Source organism: Pinus tabuliformis, chromosome 6, assembly GCF_031772625.1.
Source record: "Pinus tabuliformis cultivar Carrire ecotype Pingquan chromosome 6, CPIR1, whole genome shotgun sequence".
Taxonomy (NCBI): Eukaryota; Viridiplantae; Streptophyta; class Pinopsida; order Pinales; family Pinaceae; genus Pinus; species Pinus tabuliformis.
This window is the reverse complement of record NC_142292.1, coordinates 733152851-733174840: the sequence shown is the minus strand read 5'-3', so window position 1 is coordinate 733174840 and position 21990 is coordinate 733152851. Positions and strand designations below refer to the sequence as shown.

The 21990-nt window shown below is 34.7% G+C and overlaps 1 pseudogene; it reads right to left on the bottom strand.

Annotated features, from left to right (window-relative positions):
- Positions 1-10452: 10452 nt before the first annotated feature.
- LOC149260808 (uncharacterized) lies at positions 10453-21372 on the bottom strand (annotated as a pseudogene).
- Between the last annotated feature and the right edge of the window lie 618 nt (positions 21373-21990).

The following is a 21990-nucleotide window of genomic DNA, read 5'->3' as shown; positions in this document are numbered from 1 at the left end:
TTCTTGGATGGTGAAGGAACTCTGAGGCATCCAAGCTCAATTTGGTTTTGTGATCTTGGGACTAGTTTAGCTGAGATAACGACAGTGTGAGGGTGGAGTTGCTTTAACCTTTGGATTCCCTTGGTTTTTTATGGATTGGTTTATCATATGAGATCCCACATTCATGCTTGGAATATGGAATGGGGTAATTGGCTCAAAGAAAGATTTGGTTCAGCCCATTCTATGGTCGAGTGGTACATGGAAGTCCCTGACTTGGTTGGCTTTTGCATATGGTTAATAAGAGCTAAGTTCCTCTTGTCACTATGAGTAGATGTACATGTTATTATGTGGCTTTAATGTTATTCTATTATTGTTGATTATCTGGTTATATGATCGTTATAAGAATGGTTTTATGATAATTTTAAGTATGGCTATTATCACCTTTTAATTGATGAATGGATGGTTAATGAATGCATGACCGAATTGGTATTGTTGCAGCTATTGTGAGAGGGAATTGGTCCTTCTTGGTAAACCTCAGATAAGTTTTAGATCTCAATGTTCAAATATGCATTCATGACCTATAGGTTGCATGTTCACTGTGTTTGATAGAATGACTGTCATGGTTAGAATGGGTTAGGTCAAGTCCTTGAGTAAGTTTTGTGTTAGAGGAATTTTCTCTACGTTATTTATCATTTATGGAAATTTTATCAAGTTTTGGGTAGAGGTCTCGATCCTATCCTTGAAAAAGTGGCTTAAATATTGCAGTTGTTGGCACAAAACTACCTAGAAGGGACTATGGTCATTGGAAATCAGACCTATGGGAGTGACTGGATGGTTACAGTCGCTTGGAAGCCTTATCATGGGAGTGAATGGGGGTCTATTTCACGGAAAAGGAAATTTATCTCAAGGGTTAGACACCTGGAATGGTTGGTTGGTTCCTGAGGGTCCTATAGCACCTTAGGGAAGTCAATAAGGTATTGTTTTGTCAACTCATCTCCTTAAGGTAATCTAAATGTTGAGTCATGTTATACTATCCCCTCAACTCATATTTACCGCAGACAAGCCGATGAAAGTGGGTAGATATGGGAGGAGGCCTGTTACACCCATGACATATAAATTGTTGTGAAGTGCTTGCAAGACTTCCCATCTTCCAGCCTTTGCGAATTTCTATGTCTCACTCCACTCACCCATATACATAACAAATAGTTAAGGCCATCACCCTTAAAGGGTTTCCATATGACATACTCTTTCCCACTTTCCAGGCAAAAAAGGTCTCCATCTTGGCTTTCATCTCTATGTTGCAATACCATGGAAACACTCTTGAATTCTAGGGTGATAACAAAGGTTTTCTCCCCCCATCATATGACAGAAGTACCTTTCCATTGATGCCCCCTCTCAATGATAAAAAAGGGAATTTCACCTATCTCTCTTGAGCTTATATCATTAATGGGAGATGGCCTTGATTCTTGGGCATATTGGCCTATTCCTCCCTAGTTGCAATTTCAATGGGGAGGGTAGAGGTTTTCATACACTGAGATTATGATTCCACAACCTCCTGACCTAGGGCCTTAGTGCATTAGCGTAACAATATCTCAGGAATAAGATGGAAACGACCACATCCACAATTATGACAAACCTACATAGGGGACCATTTATTTAAATAATTCAACACTGTAAGGGTCTTGTAGTATGCGCTGTTTTATTACAAGAAAGTAACCAATTATACATAGATTCCACATTTCTCTCTCATCATAGTGATGAACAATAGTCATTCCATCAATAAACATAGGAACATACATTCCTCATCAAAAGCACATGCATTTTAACACAAACAAAAAGAATTTATTTTGCATTAGATTGCATAGTAACGAAAGTAAACAAATTATCTTTGAATAGATGGTTCAAAACTGATATTAGGACTTAAAATATCCACCCAACCATAGGTTGGTCGCATAAATATTCTTTCTTATAACCAACCACCCCCGAGCTTGATTCAAAACCCGTAGAGGCAAGTTTTCAAGCGATAATCACACTAGTCACATACACATTCACATGGGAATCCAAAGTCTAGAGAGCCTCCACCTAACCTCCAAAAATCTACAATGCACCATGTCTCCACCCAATCATAGGAAAAACAAGAAATCCAAAGCATTTAAATCCCCAACCCAAAACACAATCAAAGATAAGGGATGAAAATCATCTAAAGCTTCACCCCAAAATAGTTTCATGGAATCCAACATTTCTACAACTCCGCCCCACAACCAGTTCAGGGAATTCATCACTTATAGCACTCCACCCAGCAAAATGCTACATGAATCTATCGATCCAAGCTTCTCCACCCACTTTTCTGATTAGGAATCCATAACCACAATGCCTCCACCTGTCTCCTGCAGGAATCCGGAGCCCATTATGCATTCCACTTGATAGTCTTCATGGGAATCTTGAGAGTTGGGTCTCCACCTATTAAAAAAAACTTGGGAGTCCATAGCTCTATCTGAGCTCCACAGGATGCACTCCAAGGTCCAAAGCACTTTCTTTCCCTTGCTCTTTGTACCACATCCTCCTTTTTTTCCTTCCCTATTGAATCCTCTTGTCACTAGATAGTTCATGGCATGTTGACCAAGGCTTTCTTTGTCACAAAAGTGGGATGACTCATCCTCTCTCCTCAACTCCCATACGCTGTATTAAATATTTGTACATTTTCTTCCCCTTCAAACAACGACCCATACATAGGCTTTAATGGTTGACTATCTATGTATGCATTGCTCTATTAAGTTTAAATTAGGGAAACATGAAAGTATTTTTAAAGGCATGCTATTATCCATCCTTTTAAATAAATATTTTCCATTAGTGTCATTCCTCAAATCAGATAAACAAGTGAAAAATTAAATGTAGGCTTGGATTTCCACAAGCAATATCGCTCTTCACCTCCACAAACTCTGAATCAATGTCCCTCTCTGTCCAGTCATCATTTTATCAGTTACATTAATTCACATCAGTTTACATAGCAATGCTTACAATAATATTTACAAGAGGGTGAGAGGGGGGTTGTTACATTATTGTTGGTTGTCAAACCACTTAGTGTTTTCCTATGGGCTATTAAACAACTAAGTGAATGTCTATTTATTGTTAAAGCACCTGATTAAGGGCTACATGCTATTGGTTGCTAAACCACTTAGTGCTTTTTTGTTGGCTATTAAAGCACAAAGCGCTTGCTTACTTGTCGTTAAGCCAGCTAATTACAAGGTGCTTGTTGTTGGCTATCAAATGACTTAGTGCTTGCCTACTTACTGTTAAACCACCCCCACAGTGGACCACTGGGCGCTTGTTGCTAGTTGTGAAACCACTAGTGCTTGCCTATTTGTTGTTAAACCACCTGATTACTGAGTTCTTTCTATCGGTTGTGAATCACTAGTGATTTCCAATTTGTAACTAAACCACATGAAAAGTGGAATAAATCCTTTGAAACTAAGTAACACACCCGTTTGAAATTTGGGTGAAACCCTATGTTTTGAAACTTGAGGAGTAAGTGGGTCACTTTGGTGCTTGTTGCTTAGTTGTTAAACCATTTTGACAATGGATTCCATCTCCTGAGTGTTTAACCAAACCATTGGCGTGCATATCCCCTGTACAAGTATTTCCTCAAACTTTGGACCCATCTTGGAAATGATAAGTTGCAGGATAGATTTACAATGTAGCTAGTGTATGGTTTGGTGGAGAGTGGAAGTTCCTTGTTCAGCTACTAGCCATCTCAAAACAATCATATAGGTCTATTGCATTTATATGTTTGAATTATGGATTGTGAGGTTCCTTTTCTCTATTTATGATCGATGTAAAATATTTTGTATTTGTGAAACTTAATGAATGCCTAAACTATGAAGTTTATTGTTATATTGATTCATTTGATCACTATGGTTATGGAATGTAATAGCTTAATTACTTAGATAAATTATGTTGTTTAATAGTGGTCCTACACTTCCTCTTGTATTAAGATCATCTCTTGTATGCTACTATTCAGTTGATTAATAATCGCATTCCTCTAAAAATGTCTAACCAACCTGCAAGAGTTTAGCATAACGGAAAGAATAGAACACTTTCTAGTGCATAATATTGTAACTTGTGTATGTTTTGGAGTTGGGGCCTCACCCCTTCTTGTCTTAGGAATGCGTGGTGGGTACCAAGGTACCTATTATCGATTTTTGGGCATCATGTAGAGAATAATGTTCGGAACATTAGTCCTTGTGTTGGTAGAGAAATAGATCTCGGGGCAATCACCCCTTGTCACCTTGATCACCGATTTGAGGTTTCAGGACCTCGGAGTCATGTACCTCCATATAGGAAGACTTGGTTCCAAGTGATTTCCCTCTTCATTGGTGAATATTCCTCATCTAAAGGGCTTGACGTCTAAGGGCGAAGGTGAAACCTCACCCACTAGAAACGTAACATGATAGATCCATCGAACCGATGGGCTATCAGGCTTGCGTATGGATTAAGTAGAGAGCGGGGCCGAAAGCCAAGATGATGTGTGCTGGGGTGATCGTACTGGGATCTTGGGCCTTCGGGTCATCGATATTTCTATGCGGATTAGGCGAAGAGCAGAGACGAGAACGAGAAAATCACCCTTCTCGACCTGTCAACCGACAAGACCACCCGCTGCTCCTCATGGGTGTTCATGACTTCACGAACATTCATAGTTGGAAAACAACGGTGGGATATGATGGTAGATGATGTGAAAATTCCCGTCTATCGAACCCATGAAATGACAGGACCACCTGCTACCCATCGACACAGTTGACAATATTGAAATCTATAATTGAGTGGTAGTAGAAGATGGACCAGCACCCTATGGGAAAATCCCCTGTTGAATGGGAACGTTAAGTAACAAGACCTCCCAAGTCACCTCCACCAACCGTTTGACCCTATTATTGTTTGATTTAATTTAAGGAGTGTTATGGTGATCGTGGATGGACCAATGACCCACACGCATTCCGAGACTCCCTTGGTTTGGTATGGTTTAATTGGGGGAGGGTGAGGGGGTGTGGAAGGCGGGGTTGCTGAAAGGGGTTCGGTACTGAAACTCTTACTATGGGCATCATTTCTAGATGGTTCAATTGGGGCGTGGGCGTGGGAGTGATCAATGGTCGCTATTCATCCCCTCTTCCCCACTAGTCTACTCGGAATTAATGAGGTGGTTGGGTCCAAAACCCGAACATTAAAAACCACGATGGTGGTATCACTATAGAACCCGACCTAAGGTGATGTGGCAACCATTAGCAAAGATTTGGTTGGGCTACATGGCATTATGTATTTGGTCTAACTTTGGTTTGACATAATTCTCTTTCTGAGATTGAGGTGAAGTTTATATCATTAGAAAAATATCAACGAGTTGGAGTCAATAGTAAGATGGTATTTGAATTTCACAACATTTGAGAATAGAGCATTATGGTAAACCCGTTTTCATGAGTTGGAGTCAATAGTAAGATGGTATTTGAATTTTACAACATTTGAGAATAGAGCATTTTGGTAAACCCGTTTTCATGACTGACTATGGAGGTTGAGTTAACTCATAGGTAACATTTCTCACATTTGAGAATAGAGCATTTTGGTAAACCTGTTTTCATGACGGACTATGGAGGTTGAGTTAACTCATAGGTAACATTTCTCACAACTTTATATCAAGGCAAGGGGTGGGAGAGAGTGTTACACATAACCTGTAATTAGCTTTGTTACAAGACCAAGGGCTAATTACAAACCTTATTAATACCACGTACCCAAAAAATCATAACTAATGTTTATATGACTTCTAATTAATCAATTTAATTTAAAGAAGAAAAAATGCATAACTACTTTTGAGATAAATCTTGACCTTTCTTATGTGACTATTATTAAAAATATTTTAAAATATTCCATGGAGTTTAAATCCAACTAATAATTATTGATAATTAAAACTAGCCTAGATCCATTTTAACTCCAGATTTATCAAGGGCCATGAGGGATCAAATCCTTGGAGGTGCAAACTTTTCCTCAAGTCTTGCACTCAAAAAAGAGGTTTGCACCTCAAGGAATTTGATCCTTCTCGTTGCTTGATAGATTCAGAGTTAAGTTAAGATGAATCTAGGCTGGTTAGATTGATTTTTAAATAGCTTCGACATTAGATTAAAAATATTAAATGTTAAACATTATGTTTACATTTACATTTACACATTTACATTTTTATGTGAGATCTTACGTTACATTTACATGTTTACGTTTTTATGTGATATCTAGCGCACATACTAGGCTCTAGAGTGCCTACCTTGACAATTGAGATCAATTATTCCTCTTCAACACACATTACAATTAATTTAATAAGAGAAATAAATATTATTGAATATATATTTTATTTTTTAATATAAAAGATATATAAAAATTTTATCTCATTTGATTGTACTTATATCAATTGAATTATAAAGTAAAGAATATCGAAGTTCCTATATTGGAACACACATTATATATATATATAATATGTGTAGTATATTATAATTGTTATAATAACGAAATAACTAGCAATTGCCCTAAAAGGTGTAAAGAGAGACGGCTACAATTGTTACATTAGAATTGTTGAATTGGAAAAATTATACTTTGGTTTGAGATAATAAGTGTTGTATTATATTTAAGTTTTTTACATTTACACATATTCTCTGGTATGGACATTTCATCATTATTTAATAGTAAACCAAAAAACATAGTCCATGACCCAAAAAAAAAAATACCAAATTAAATATTTTTAATAGTCAACGAGAAAAATCTAACCAGTAACCCATTTTATATATATAGAAATTTAATACTTTTAGAAGATCTTTTCCACAAATCAAAGCGTGTTTTCTAGTGGAGTTGAGATAGTTAGGATTTGAATAAAAGTAATAAACATTCTTTTTTGAATTTGTTTTTCTAAATATTAATTATTATTTTGGTAATTATGGTGATGAAAGAGATTTAAAATTGCTATGTAAAAATAATTAAATGTATAGTTTATATTTAAAACAAGGGCTACATAGTAGCTAGTACTCGCCGCTTAGCTTAAATATAGCTTAATTAAACTAAAAAATAATAAAGACAAAAGTTTCATCACAAAAATAGAACAAATAATAAAATGTTGTATTTTTGAATGCCATCACAAAAAATTAAAAAATATTCTCTCTATATATATACACACACACAATTTAAAATATATTTTATATATTTTTATATATTTATGTGTATTTTTATGTATATATAATTAAATTTATTAAAATATTTTTATATAATAATAAGTAATCTTGGAGAATAAATTATAATTCTTGAAAATGGAAATAATAGAAAAAATAAAAAAAATCAAAATAAAAAAGTTAAATAAAACTAAAAACAAAAAATTAATAACTAATAGAAATAGAAGTTACTAAAGAGCCCATAATAAGACCTCAACCAATCACCATACAAATAAATAAATTTAAACAATAAAAAAAAAATGAATTCCCAATGTTAAACTATGAATAGGTAACATAAATTTTTGGTCAAAGGTAAACTAATACATAGTCAAAGCAAAATTGAATGTGTAATACCATGCCATGAGGAATAATAAGAAAATAATATATATATATATATATATATATATATATATTATTTTATTTTATTTTATTTATTTATTTATTTAATTTTTTTGGGTTAAATTTGTTAAAAATTCACCAGCAATTTGTTGGAATTATAAGCTACACAATTCTAATATCTAAATTTTTCAAAGTACATAACCCATTGAAATATTTAAAAATAGATTTTAAATTACAAAATAACTAATTTAACAAAAAATCATTTGTTGGATTCCAACCAAAATCTCCTTAATATGGGATCATTAGACATCCATTTTAAACATTATTTCAACACATTAAGAATAAATTGAAAAAAACTATTGATTGGTTAGTTTCTTTTGGCCATAGTTTACCTATTAGACTTTTTGGAGAGTTTTTTTTGGTGCATTTTTGGATCAAAATTGCCCAAAATCAAGATGAAATCACAAGTTTGAGTTGTGAACTCCTTAAAATTGAGTTCCCTTTCAACTTACTGAATTCATATATGCAATCAAAAACTCACCACAAAATTGAAGATTTGACCCAAAAAAAAAATTTGCTACCAAAATCTCTAAAAAAATTAATAGTTAGACAATACAGAATTAATTACTTCATATGCCCTTGTTTAATTAATAATCCTTTACCATATTAATAGTTATACTATTTTATACTATAAATTACCAAATGTAAGATCTTTCATGTTCATCAGAGCTCCTTCAGCCAACAAAATCATTGAAAAGTTAGAAAAAAAACCAAAAAGTATGAAAAGTTGTAAAAAACCCAAATTTGAGGCACTTGAAATAGAGATCCAACTGTTTTTATGCATTGAAGAATCAGAGGTCAAGAGAGGACATTCTATCCAAAATAAGCATAACAATAAAATAATGTCTTTCTTCTCGTAGATCTGATGAACAAATACTATATATATATATATATATATATATATATATATATATATATATATAGATATATATAAACTTGTTATCCCTGTTTTCCTCAATATATCTTTTGATTATTAGTAATCTTGCCTCCCACCATTGAAGTATTATGCCTTAATGACCATATTGAACACTTGTGAATCCTCTCATTTCCCTAAGAACTTTTGCACTCGGTTCTGTTATTGTTCTTCCACGGTTGTTCACCAATTTATTAACTATGTAAGAGCTACTCAACGGAGCCCTCCAAAAGATCATCTCTTCCATCCAATTCCCTCACCACACATTTCCCTCTTAGGTTAATGGATGGCCATACATTGGTTGTCCATCATAAATTCGGGTTACCATAAAATTATGTTGTTTTCCATCTTGCTTCTGCTTAGATGTCATTTGTTATTTTTTTCTATGGTTGGATATTCCTCTTGTGAGTGCAAATAATTTTAATAAAACCTTATTATTTCAGTTACTATTGGAGATGTATGCTTGAAATTGTATGACCAAATTTGGGTGAAAAGACCATTTTATCTATAAATTAAATTGTGTATTTTTATAATATTTCAATTTAGGTCAAAAAAAAAATTTGACCATACACATTAAAAGAGGACATTTTGTTGATATATAGTTCCCAACAAAAATTTATTATGTAAATTTTCAATGTATATATATATATATATATATATATATATATATATATATATATATGGAAATAAACTTGAATATACAACCATTGAATTTCTTTCCTTTTCTTCCCATATAATTTTTCATGTAATAATGCCCAACCCAAACTATCTTATAATTATACTTTCCATTCGAAACTTAAACTTACAACATAGTATACACATCTTATGTAAATCCAATTGAAGGATTAGAAATTGTGTTGCTTTGATTGGTTTATAAGAAGAGCATAAAGAGGGAATTTTCCATGAAAATCTCGGCTCGTATAGCGAGTTACATACTCCCCAGATTTAATAGCCTTGTATAGGCTAGTGATGGGCTTCATCGATCAATTCAGGGGTGGCAACAATGAACACATCAGAATGTGGCATAAAAAACATGATGATTGACGTTCGACTCAGATTTGTATTAGGCACTACCTAGTGATCGACACTCTTGTATTTCACATTGCTTATTATCTATCATTATATAATACTTCTACCATTTTACAAACACTATGCAAAGGTTTAACCGATGTAACTATTCTAAGAATTGTTTCTAGAGTTTAATAGTTGGTTGGTATTAGAAGTTGAATTCATATTTATTCTTTCATTTATGGGATTTCCCTTTATATATGTTTGACTGACTATTGTGTGGGTTTTTACTTTGTATCTGTTTAGCTGACTGTTGCGGTTGGTTTATTTCAAAATTTGCATTTGTGTTCAGGCACTTAATGGCCTAGTTGTTTACTATTTTTATTTTCCCAAAATAAAACTGACTCACTCTCCAACATTCCTGCCAAATTGTATACAAGTTAATCTTATAAATTGCAACCTTACTTGAAAAATCGAAAGTGCAATCCCTTATTGAGAATTTTTTTTCATGTCAATATGACTATAATAATATTCAGAGACGGTATTCATGGGACTACATGCCCCATTTGCATGGAGCCACCTGTTGTCCCTTTTACTTGGGAGTTATCACTAATGAAAAATAATAATCAAGTTGCATGAGACCATGGTGTCAGCCTCTAAAATATGCAATCATATAAGTGAATTATGAGATGTGAAACAATTTTAGTGAATTCAGATATAAAACATAAGTAAAATATGCTCAGGGGGTATATTTCATGAATTACATTTAAAAAAGAGGAGGCTTGCACGTACACTCAATTTCTTTGTCAGAGAAAGAATGAATGAATTTTGCTTCGATTCAACAAATATTGCTACATCTATACACGCTAACTACTAATTTCTACTTTTTTATGACAACCTATACCTTAGAATCGACTTCCAATTCCTCTAATAAGAAGACCTCGATAAGTAGCTTGGAGTTGTGAAGTTAGCTAAGTAATCTTGGAAAGGATCATGGCTAGAGGGAGGTTGTATTTGGTCTAACTGTGGGAATGGGTTTTGCAGACTCTTGAAGCCAAAGGTGAACATTGATTGGTTCAAACTAGCATTCTCCTGTTGTTGTTTCTACTCCAGCATCAATTCTTCCAACCTACAGCTTCTTTTTCCTTCTTCTTTATCAGATTTAAGATCATGTAATGATTGCATGGAACAACTTGAACAAGTGCGCAGAATAGGAGGAATTAAATATGTTTAATCATAATTTGTCTTGTGATTAGTGAGAGAGTTGAAAAATGGGACAATTTATGGACAGTCCATTGGAGCATTACTGGAATTTGAAATGTTCAAATTCTGCTCAAAAATGGAGTTTGAGTTGTAGCTCATGGAAGTAATGGAAAAAGTTCTTGAATCATGGTTAGAGATCAATCTGCAATTCGGAGAGGGAGCAAATTTCGTTGAATATTGTGAAGTTCTTTCTAAATGCCCAATCTTCAAGTTCAATATAGTATTCCCAGTGGGCAGTATTCTTGGCACCTTTTCATTAATTTCTTTGTGGAATTGTTCCATTGCTTCTTTCGAGGACCACTCTTTCTCCTTAGCTAACTTCTTCGCACTGCTCTTCTTGTTGTATATTTGACAAAGTACCCAATCATCCAACTGCAATAAGAAGAAATTTCCTCATCATAAATATGGATAACCCAAAAGAGAAAACAAAGGATTTTGAGCTAAATTTACATCACTAAAACCAATCGCAAGCCCTCATTTTTAAACTAGACTGAGGAAAACAAAAATAATATTTGATATTTATAGTTTTCCTTAATAAAAGCCTCTAGAGTAAATTAGAAAACCCTTGATTTCTATAATATAGAATACAACCCCTTGTTTACTAAATTGATTTTTCCCAGATACATTCATCCTCTAGAGTCTACCTGGTCTGGGCCCTGTCATGATTAGGCCATAATGGAATCCAACCTGATAAGTGTTTTAAACCAAGCAACACCTACAATGTTTATTAACACACATGAATATACATAGAAGACAATCCACAGGAACAATCACATACCCTTAAGTTTCCCTTCCTCTTTGCAGATCTATTGGCATCAACAAGGCGGTATTCATGCATAATTCAATTACTCTTGTTTCCTTTAGGTTCTTTTCCCACATAGAAAACCAGAGCCTTCTTAATGCCAACATACATGTTGTTGCCCTTAGCAATGATGGGTTTATTTTCACCTGTGGCTTTCCATTATCCTAAGCCAACAACCCTGTTGGGGCGAGAACCATTTGGATACTTCCTGTCCCTGGGAGTGAAAAAATACCACTCCTTTTCTCAAAACAGTGCCTTTTCTGCAAGAATTGGAAACATGTATCAGACCAGAAAAAAAAACACTTTCTAATAACTGAAAGAAAATAAGAATGAAAAACATGCATTTCCAATTGCAAGAACATGGCATGGGCATAAATATGAAAGAACACTATAAATGAATTAAGTTTAAAATAAAATAACACCCATGTCCATATAACAGTCATTACCCATATATAAAAATGAGATGATTCATTTTGAGATTGAAGGTTACCATATCAATCAAAGAGAAATATCCAAGTAATAGTTCTAAGACATGGAAGGGCATTCATTTGCAGATTTGGGCAATTAAAGAATTGATTTTTGAGATATATAGAAAACTATCATACTTATTATGTAATGCCCATCTTACATTGGAAAAACCCCAAATTTAATAGTTTAGCCTTTACAGGTAGTGTAACATAAAAAGTGCATGTTCAACAAGAAATGAACTCGACCAAAGTTGTCTGTTTAGAAAAGGAACAAAATCAAGATCGCAGTTCAAATAACCTCGACGAAAAACTTTAATCCCCATAGAAAGCAGTGAAGTTGCAGTGCAAAATCCTATTGCTTTGGAATTGGTAGTGGATTGAAACAAAAGGTTCCATCTGCCCAAGTAAATGAACTGTCACAAAGAATGAAGAAACAAATCTATTTAGAAAAAGTGGTATAAAATTAACCAAATTTGATACCCTGAATGTTTTATAGACCGCTATCGATTACTCAACTTTTGGAGGATCAAGAGAATATCTAGGATGATCTTTCAAACATTGTAAGAGCTAAGATAAGATTTCCCTACCAAAGTAAGGCAGGATCTTACAGCCTTTCAGAACCTAACTTTTTAGGACCGTAAGACTAGGGTGTGCCTTTTAAAACAGTAAACGTAGACCCTACCACTTAGTACTTTCAGACTTTGTTAAAACCAGTAACACCAAGGCCTAGGTTGAGATGAATAGCCATATCCAAACCTTAGTGGAAGTGTGTCTAGTCAAACTAACAACTTCATCGCCTTTGTCACTATGGTTGCAGTGGCTCTAATTTATTAGAACGGGTAAAAATAATTGGCACTGCCAACTAGAGCGTGCAATAGTAGTAGGTATCAGTACCATGAAAACAACATGTGCTAGTATCACCGCAACAGTTCTGATTCGTAGCCTATGTGTCTGCGGCAAGTGCATGATGAAAGGCACTGACCCCCAGGGCATGCACGTTAATGGATCAGATTTTGCTAGATGTGAAAATGGAAATTTATTAATCCATCCACCTATATTCCTTGATATTATTCCAAGTGATCTGTTATATAAATTAGCTTTATCTTTGTGTTTAGTGAAATCATGGAACTCACATTGGATGAAATTACTGGAATTTATGCCTGCCAGGCCGTGAAAATGTAGTAAAGGAGCGAAGTCATTTGAACATATCCACTTGAGAGTTCCCTGACCTTGGAATTTTAGGTAGAGTTTTCCATTGTTTGGATTTGGATGTTAGAAATTCCTGATGTCGATAATAAGAGCTCCAGTAATAGGTACCACAGTAAACCATCGCTCATCCTTTTGGACCTGGAGACCCTCCACCCCATCGTCGGGTAAAACAGTTAGTATAACTCCATCTGAATGCAACTTAAGGCCATTCACCAGATCTGGTTGAGGACAAGGAAAGTAATAATTGATTGCGTTGGAGCAAGGGTTCTTTGATTAGGTTTTGAAGATAATTTGGATGCAGCCCTAAAACCTCTGATAGAAGACTCATTGATGTAGGAGCATGAGGCTTGAAGACAAAAGGCTTCGAATTTTATTCCAAAAATATAAAAAAAGTTTATAAGCAAAGGAGTGGGATCCTTTAGCCGTCACTTTACAAAGCTTTCTAGATAAGATTTGAGCTAGATTCAGGGATTTGGATTATCTTGTAATTAATTCAAGTAGTTAGGCTTAGTTAATTTTCTCGAGGAGAATATCTTGCAAATTAGATAGGATTGGGCAGTTTTGATCCATTGATTTAGGATCTGGTTGTTGTACGTACAGGTATTTATGTAAGTTTGGAATTAATGTAAAGGGATTTGACTGTGGAGGATTTGACTGTAAAATTTGAAGTCTCCTCGTATTTCTGTGTATTCTGTGCTTGAATGGTCAATCCTAGAGGTTTGAAGTTCCTTCGAAATATTTTTGAATGTTGTTGATTTCCAGTTTGGCCCTTTAAAACTAGATTTTATACAATGTTGTGTTATCACATTTAAATATTCATTCACTGTGTATTGAGTTAATTCGAATGTATTTCGAACCCACAGAGTTTAGTTAGCGATATCCTGAATATAACTTAGAGATAGATTAAACTTGGTGGAAGTGCCAAAACCTTGGCGGAATGAGGAAAACCTGATAAATATGCAAGAAACTTAGGGAAAGGTCCGAACTGTTCGATCGACAGACCCAATAGATCTAATAGTTATCGCATGCTAACAAGCACATAAGTTAAATAGAATAGAAAGGCGGTCTTCGTAGGAAAAAGTTGTTTCTCGCACGATCTCAAGGTGGTAAGTTGTATTTTTAAAATTCACATGATTCCACTTAGCAACTCACACGTAGCATTGGAAAACTGCTTTTCGCGCGTGCTCTCGGTTCGTTAAACATCACGAAAGAATCCACGTGAGATTACGTGTTAACCATTGGATCAAGAGGGATTGATCGACGACAAAGAATTAACGCGATAAATATTTGTGGAATGATGAACGTGACAAAGTTATAAACCAAAGTTTTAATTCTTTTTGATTCCGTGGGAAAAGTGAAGGTTTGCCTTATAATGGGTAAATTAAACAATTCTGATATTTTCATAGAATAACTAAATTTGGAGTTTGATGACTGATACTCGAAAAGAAACCTGAGAAGATGTTCCACCCGAGTTAAGGAGATTGTATCTAGTTTTGAACGATTATCCTTAATGGCTGCAACCAACCAACCATTAGTGGTATCAGTGCAACTTATTGACATTGATCAGGATCTTAAAGATTAGAGAAAGAAGTCCAGCATGGCTTTCAGAGTTGGAGGAAGACGTGGTCAAAGAAGAGGAAGACCAGTTGCAAATGCTGAAGCATTGGAAGCTATGAAACAGATGCAAACTAGATTAGAAGCAGTGGAAATGGGAAATCAAAGAGATGGAGATGTCAGTGAGCCTGAAGTTGAAGCTACAAAAGAAGAGGAACCTGCATAAATTAATCCTGAAATGAGATTCTTTAAATTAGTGCTGGGATCCACGTCTAAACCTAGACTTGAGGGTTCAATTTATACAGGAGGTTTAAACCCTGAGGATTTGATAGACTAGATTAATAGCATGGATAAATTCTTTTATTATGAAGAAATGGAAGAAGGAAAGAGATTGAAATTTGTTGTCACAAAATTGAAAGGACATGCAACACTTTGGTGGGATGGAGTGCAGGCAGAAAGAAAAAGACTTGGTAAGTAACCAATTAAAAATTGGAACAGGATGGTGGCAAAGTTGAGAGGTAAGTTTTTGGCAAGTGATTATCAACTTTCATTATATAGACAGATGTAGAATCTCAGACAGAGGTTTTTTACAGTGAAAGAGTACATAGAGGAATTTTACAAAGTGACCATAAGAGTTGGACAAATTCAAGATACATATGAGAAGGGTGCAAGATATATAAATGGTCTCAGAATGGAGATCCAAGATGAGATAAGTGTGCCGTCTCCTAAAATAGTAGAAAAGGCTTATCGGATGGTATTGAAGGCTGAAGAAAAAGTAATGAGGAAGCAATTTGCCATAAGTAGAGGTACTTTCTGAGGAAGGGGAAGTTAAGGTGGTAGAGGAAGATCTAAAACACCTAGAGATGGAGCTAGCAGCAGCTGGAGTCAGCATACACCCACAGAAGGTGATGCAAGTGGTAGAAGGAGGTTTTTCTGAGGAAGAGGAGGTAGAGGCAGAGGAAGAGAAACCAGATGTTACAGATGTAATACACTAGGACAAAAATCCAATGAATGCCCAAAAAATGCAGGAACAAATCAGAGAAATGTAGTTGTTGCTCAGACTAAAGAAGAACCGGTAAAGGTGCTAGAAGAAGAAAATGTACCAGAGAAAGGGGAATCTTTCGTAGTTAACAAATTTTTGTTAAAGCTAGCAAAGGAAGTTGTTGAACCAGCACAGAGAAAGACTTTGTTTAGGACTGTGTGCAAGGTTCAAGGAAAATGCTGTCAAATGATAATTGATAGTGGTAGCATTGATAATTTGGTCTCTACAGAAGTGTTAGAGAAGTTGAAATTAAAGACAAAGAAACATCCAACACCTTACAAGGTGTCATGGCTTCAAAAAGGAAATCAATTGTTAGTGAATGAATAGTGTGAAGTGGAGTTGCAATTGGGAAAATACAAAGACAAAATTCTGTGTGATGTGATGCCTATGAATGTGTGTTACATATTGCTGGGAAGACCTTGGGAGTATGACAGAGGAGCTATGCATGATGGGAAAAAGAACACATACAAATTTGGTAAATATGGTGTTAATCATACATTTATGCCTATGGAAGAAGAGGACGCATCAATAAAATCTGATCCAAAGACTCTATTGCTGAGTGGAAAAGAATACTTGCAGCAGATTGAAGAGGATAAGATAAATTTTTCATTGATTTGCAAACCCAAGGTAGTAATTACTTCCACTAAATTTTTTGATTTGCCAATTAAAATTCAAGAGATGTTGGAGAATTCTTGTGATATCATTATAGATGATTTGCCTAATAAGTTACCACCCATTAGAAAAATCAGTCATCATATAGATTTGATTCAAGGGAAAATCTACCAAATAAAGCAGCTTACAAGATGACTCCCATAGAAAATGAAGAAATCAGAATACAGGTTCAGGAACTATTAGAGAATGTGCACTGATTCAAGAGCAATCAACAAAATAACACTCAGGTACAGATTTCCTTTACCTAGAATTGAAGATTTGATGGATTGTTTAAGTGGAGCAAGATATTTTACAAATATCGATATAAAAAGTGGTTATCATCAAATAAGGATTAGAGAAGGTGATGAATGGAAAACTACTTTTAAAACAAATGAAGGAATGCATGAATGGATGGTAATGCCTTTTGGGTTACCAAATTCTCCTAGTACATTTATGAGGCTTATGAATGAAGTGTTGAAAGAATTTATTAGTAAATTTGTAATAGTATATCTGGATGATATATTAGTTTACAACAGATCTAAAGAGGAACATATGAGACATCTGAATTATGTCTTATAGAAGCTACAACAAGAAAAGTTGCTGCTAAATCTAAAGAAATGTTCATTCATGAAAGAAGAGTTTTTATATTTGGGCTTTGTTGTTTCTACTGATGGATTAAAGATGGATCCAGAGAAGATAAAGGCAATCATAGAGTGGTCTTCACCAAAAAGTGTTTTTGAGGTAAGAAGTTTTCATGGTCTTGCTAATTTTTATAGAAAATTCATAAGGAATTTTAGTATGATCAATGCTTCTATTATTGATAATATAAAGAAGGATAAACAACCATTTAAATGGACCGTTGAAGTAGAGAAGAACTTTCAGCTATTGAAAAGGAAGATCACTGAAAAACCTATTTTATTTTTTCCTGATTTTAATAAACCTTTTCAACTGAAATGTGATGCCAGTGGAAAAGCTATTGGCGGTGTTTTAAGTAAGGAGGACAGACGTGTAGCTTATTGCAGTGAAAAACTGAATCAATCAAAGAAGAAATATTCTTCGTATGATAAGGAATTTTATGCAATTGTGTAGTCATTGAAAAAGTGGAGATATTACTTGATGTCTAAGGAGTCTATACTTTATTCATACAACCATGCATTGCAGTACATTATGCAACAACCAAAACTTAGTCAGAAACATGCAAAATGGGTAGAATATCTTCAAAGTTTTAATTTTGTATTGAAGCATATAAATGGCCAATCAAACAAAGTAACAAATTCCTTAAGCTAAAAAAGAATTTTAGTTCAGGAACGTCAAATTCACGTGTTGGGTTTTGATTTTCTTAAAGAATTATATGAGAAAGATTTGGATTTTAAAGAGGCATTTGAAGCTTTTAAAAATATTGTTTTGTTCGATAGAAGTAAGTGGCTGGATTTTTCCTTGCAAGAAGGGTTGTTGTTTAAAAGAAATGAGCTGTGCATACCAAATTTTTTAATGAGGGAAAAATTAATCAAGGAGAAACATAGTGGTGGACTTGGAGGACATTTTGGTGTAGACAAAACTTATGAGTAGTTGAATCGCTTTTATTTCTGGCTGAAGATGAGATATGAAGTGGAGAAGTATGTGAAAAATTGTAAAATTTGTCAGTATGCAAAGGGAAGGAGCCAAAACACAGGTTTGTATGTTCCATTACCTATTCTAGATAGACCTTGGGATATGGTAAATATGGATTTTGTTTTGGGTTTACCAAAAAATCAAAGAGGAAATGATTCAATTTATGTTGTGGTAGATGAATTTTCTAAAATGGCACAATTTATTGCATGTTATAAAACCATTGATGCTACTCACATTGCTAATCTGTTTTTTAGGAGATTGTAAGGTTGCATGGGTTACCTAAGAGCATTGTTTCAGACAGAGACACTAGAATTGTTGGTCATTTGTGGAGGACATTGTGGAAGAAACTTGTTACTAAACTGAGTTTCAGTTCAGCTCATCATCCTCAGATTGATGGACAGACTAAAGTTGTAAACAAAAGCTTGGGTAATCTTATGAGAAGTCTTGCAGGTGAACATTCAAAATAGTGGGATCAAATTTTGGCACAGGCTGAATATGCTTATAATTATTCTCCTAACAGGAGTACATGGCAGAGTCCATTCCGTATAGTTTATGGAATGCACCCAAGGGGAGTGTCTGAATTAAGAGACTTGCGAAAAGTTGAAATGGGAACTGCTAAAGGAGAAGATTTTGGTTCAGAGATTCAAGCAATACAAGAAATACATGAACAGGTAAAACAACAGTTAAAACAATGCATGAATAGGTAAAACAACAGTTACAGGATAGCAACATAAGGTACAAAAGCAGAGCAGATTTGAAGAAGAGAAAAGTTAATTTTGAGGTTGGAGATTTGGTTTTAGCACACTTGAGGAAGGAAAGATTTCCAAAAAGGGAGTATAACAAGTTAAAATTTAATAAAATTGGACCATGCAGAGTCTTGAGGAAATTTTCTGCAAATGTATATGAAATTGAATTACTCCCTGATATTGGAATATCCCCAATTTTCAATATTGCTGATTTGTACAAGTATGAAAGTGGAAATGCAGATGATATAGCAGAAGACAAGGAAGAACAAGAAGTTGCTTGGGTAAAAAAATTACCTACAACAAAGGCATTGCAGCCAGAAAAGATTTTGGATAAGAGATTGTTTAAGAAGACGAGGGGACAAGAGTATTTTCAGTATCTGGTCAAGTGGAAGGATCAACCAATTACTGATGCTACCTGGATGATAGATGCCATGCTACAGAAGTTGGGCAGTTCTGTAGAAGAGCTTATGGATAGGAGCCCATGAAGAATTTTTTCCTCAGGAGTCTAGTGCAGGAACACAAGGCTTGAAGACAAAAGACTTCGAATGTTATTCCAAAAATATAAAAAAGGTTTACAAGAAAAGGAGTGGGGTCCTTTAGCTATCACTTTACAAAGCTTTCTAGATAGGATTTAAGCTAGAATTCAGGGATTTTGGTTATCTTGTAATTAATTCAAGTAGTTGGGCTTAGTTGAGATTCTCGAGGAGAATATCATGTAGATTAGTTAGGATTAGGAAATTTCGATCCATTGATTTAGGATCTGGTTGTTGTACATACAGGTATTTATGTAAGTTTTGAATTAATATAAAGGGACTTGGCTATGGAGGATTAGACTGCAAAATTTGAAGTTTGTTTGTATTATTGTGTATTCTATGCATGAATGGTCAATCCCGAGGTTTCAAGTTACTTCGAAATATTTCTGAATGTTGTTGATTTCTAGTTTGGCCCTTTAAAACTAGATTTTATACAATCTTGTGTTATCGCGTTTAAATCTTCGTTCATTGTGCATTGAGTTAATTCAAATGTATTTCAAACCCATAGAGTTAGTTAGTGATATCCTGAATAAAACTTAGACATAGATTAAACTTGGCAGAAGCACCAAAACCTTGGTGGAATGAGGAAAACCTGATAAATACGCAAGAAACTGAGGAAAAGGTCTGAACTGTCCGATTGACAAACCGAATAGATCTAACGATTATCGCATGCTAACAAGCACAGAATTTAAATAGAATAGAAAGGCGGTCTTCCTAGGCGAATGTTGTTTGTTGCGCGGTCTCAAGGTGGTAATTTGTATTTTGAAAATTCATGCGATTCCACTTAGCAGCCGACATGTAGCACTGGAAAACTACTTTTCTCACATTCTCTTGGCTCGTTAAACATCGCACAAGAATCCATGTGAGATTACGCATCAACCATTGGATCAAGCGGGATTGATCGACGACGGAGAATTAATGTGATAAATATTTGTGGAATGACGGACACGACAAGGTTATAAACCAAAGTTTTAATTCTTTTTGATTCTGTGGGAAAAGTGAAGGTTTGCCTTATAACAGGTAAATTAAACAATTATGCTATTTTCACAGAATAACTAAATTTGGAGGTTGATCACTGATACTCCAAAAGAAACCCACGAATAATTTCCACCCGAGCTTGAGGAGATCGTGTTTTGAACAAGTATCCTTAACGCTTGCAACCATCCCACCACTCATCAGCTTCTCAATAAGCCTCATGATATCTTCCCCATATTTTTCATATGTTTCATGTGTTTCCCTTCATAGTGTGTACAATAGTCTATTAGAATGGATGCAATCTCATATCAAGGTTTCAATTATCACATAGCGTATATGTGTATAGAGTTGTACCTATATGTGGAGGGCGTTTTGGGCCATTATTTAATGACTATGGCCCACTCTGGAGAAATATATTGAACAAGGGCATCTACCCAATCCAGGACTGTGTCATAAAAAATGTCAAAGAAGCAGCCATAGCCTTCAAGCATATGAGTTACAAACCTCATAGGACACAATTCCCATTTCTCTTCCGAAGAAAGATCAAAAAATTCTTGTGAAACCCATTTCACAGTCTCTATCAATGACAAAGGTATGCCATGATTTATTATCTTCAAAACAATTGAAAACCCATGAAATTAGAAAGCTAAACAATAACAAAATTGCTTGGATTATCAATGTTGGAAAGGGAGAAAAAAAATGTCAAAACTATGATCCCATAAAAACCTGAAAGAAACCCCATTCCTGGGATGCCTGAGCTAATTGGCTGAGTCTTGAAGTGTTGGTCGATGTCTTCCAAGCCTGCTAGGTCAATGCCGAGAAGAGAGTGCTGGACTTGAAGAGGACGAATTGGCCTCGGATCAGATGGAACAATGTATCGTGTAGGGACTTCCTTCATTTTCCTTTCATGGACTATCCACACAAGATCAATGGGTCTCTTAAGCCTTTCTAACTGCCGCAGAAGAGACTCCATGGCAGTAGATGAAGAATCCATATTCGTAGCAGGCAGTGGAATTGGAATGACGTGAAACCTGGAATTGGATCTCAAACCTTGAAGACATGATTATAGGAGTCCGAGCACTTCAATGCGCATAGATGTACTTCTTCTGAGCATTCTGGTGTCGTCCATGTTTAGTGCCATAAATACCACAAAAAATTCAAACACACTCCCCTGAAATTCTAGCGTAAAATACTCCGCCACGTAGAGATGTCAAGTGGAGAGCAAAAATGTGGCTTAAAAATTTGTGCAAAAATCTGTACACAGACTGACATGAGAAGTGTAGACTAAAATCAAAATTCGTCTGATTCAAAAGAAAAACCTATCAGTCTAATAAATATAAAACATTATTGAAAAAAAATATTTTTTTTTTTTTCCAAAATTTATAGCTTGTATTTTGATTATGAGAATTTTATGTATTTATTTAGACGATTCCATTGCTCGTTTATAGAGCAATAGTTTAGCCACGTAAACTTTTGGTAAGCTATTAAATTTATTTTCTTTTGTTCAAAAATACGATTTAAATGAAGCTCCCTCACTATTTTATCATAAAACCTTAAAAAAAAATCACTTTTTCAAACTATATTTAAAAGAAAATTATTAAATAATTTTGTT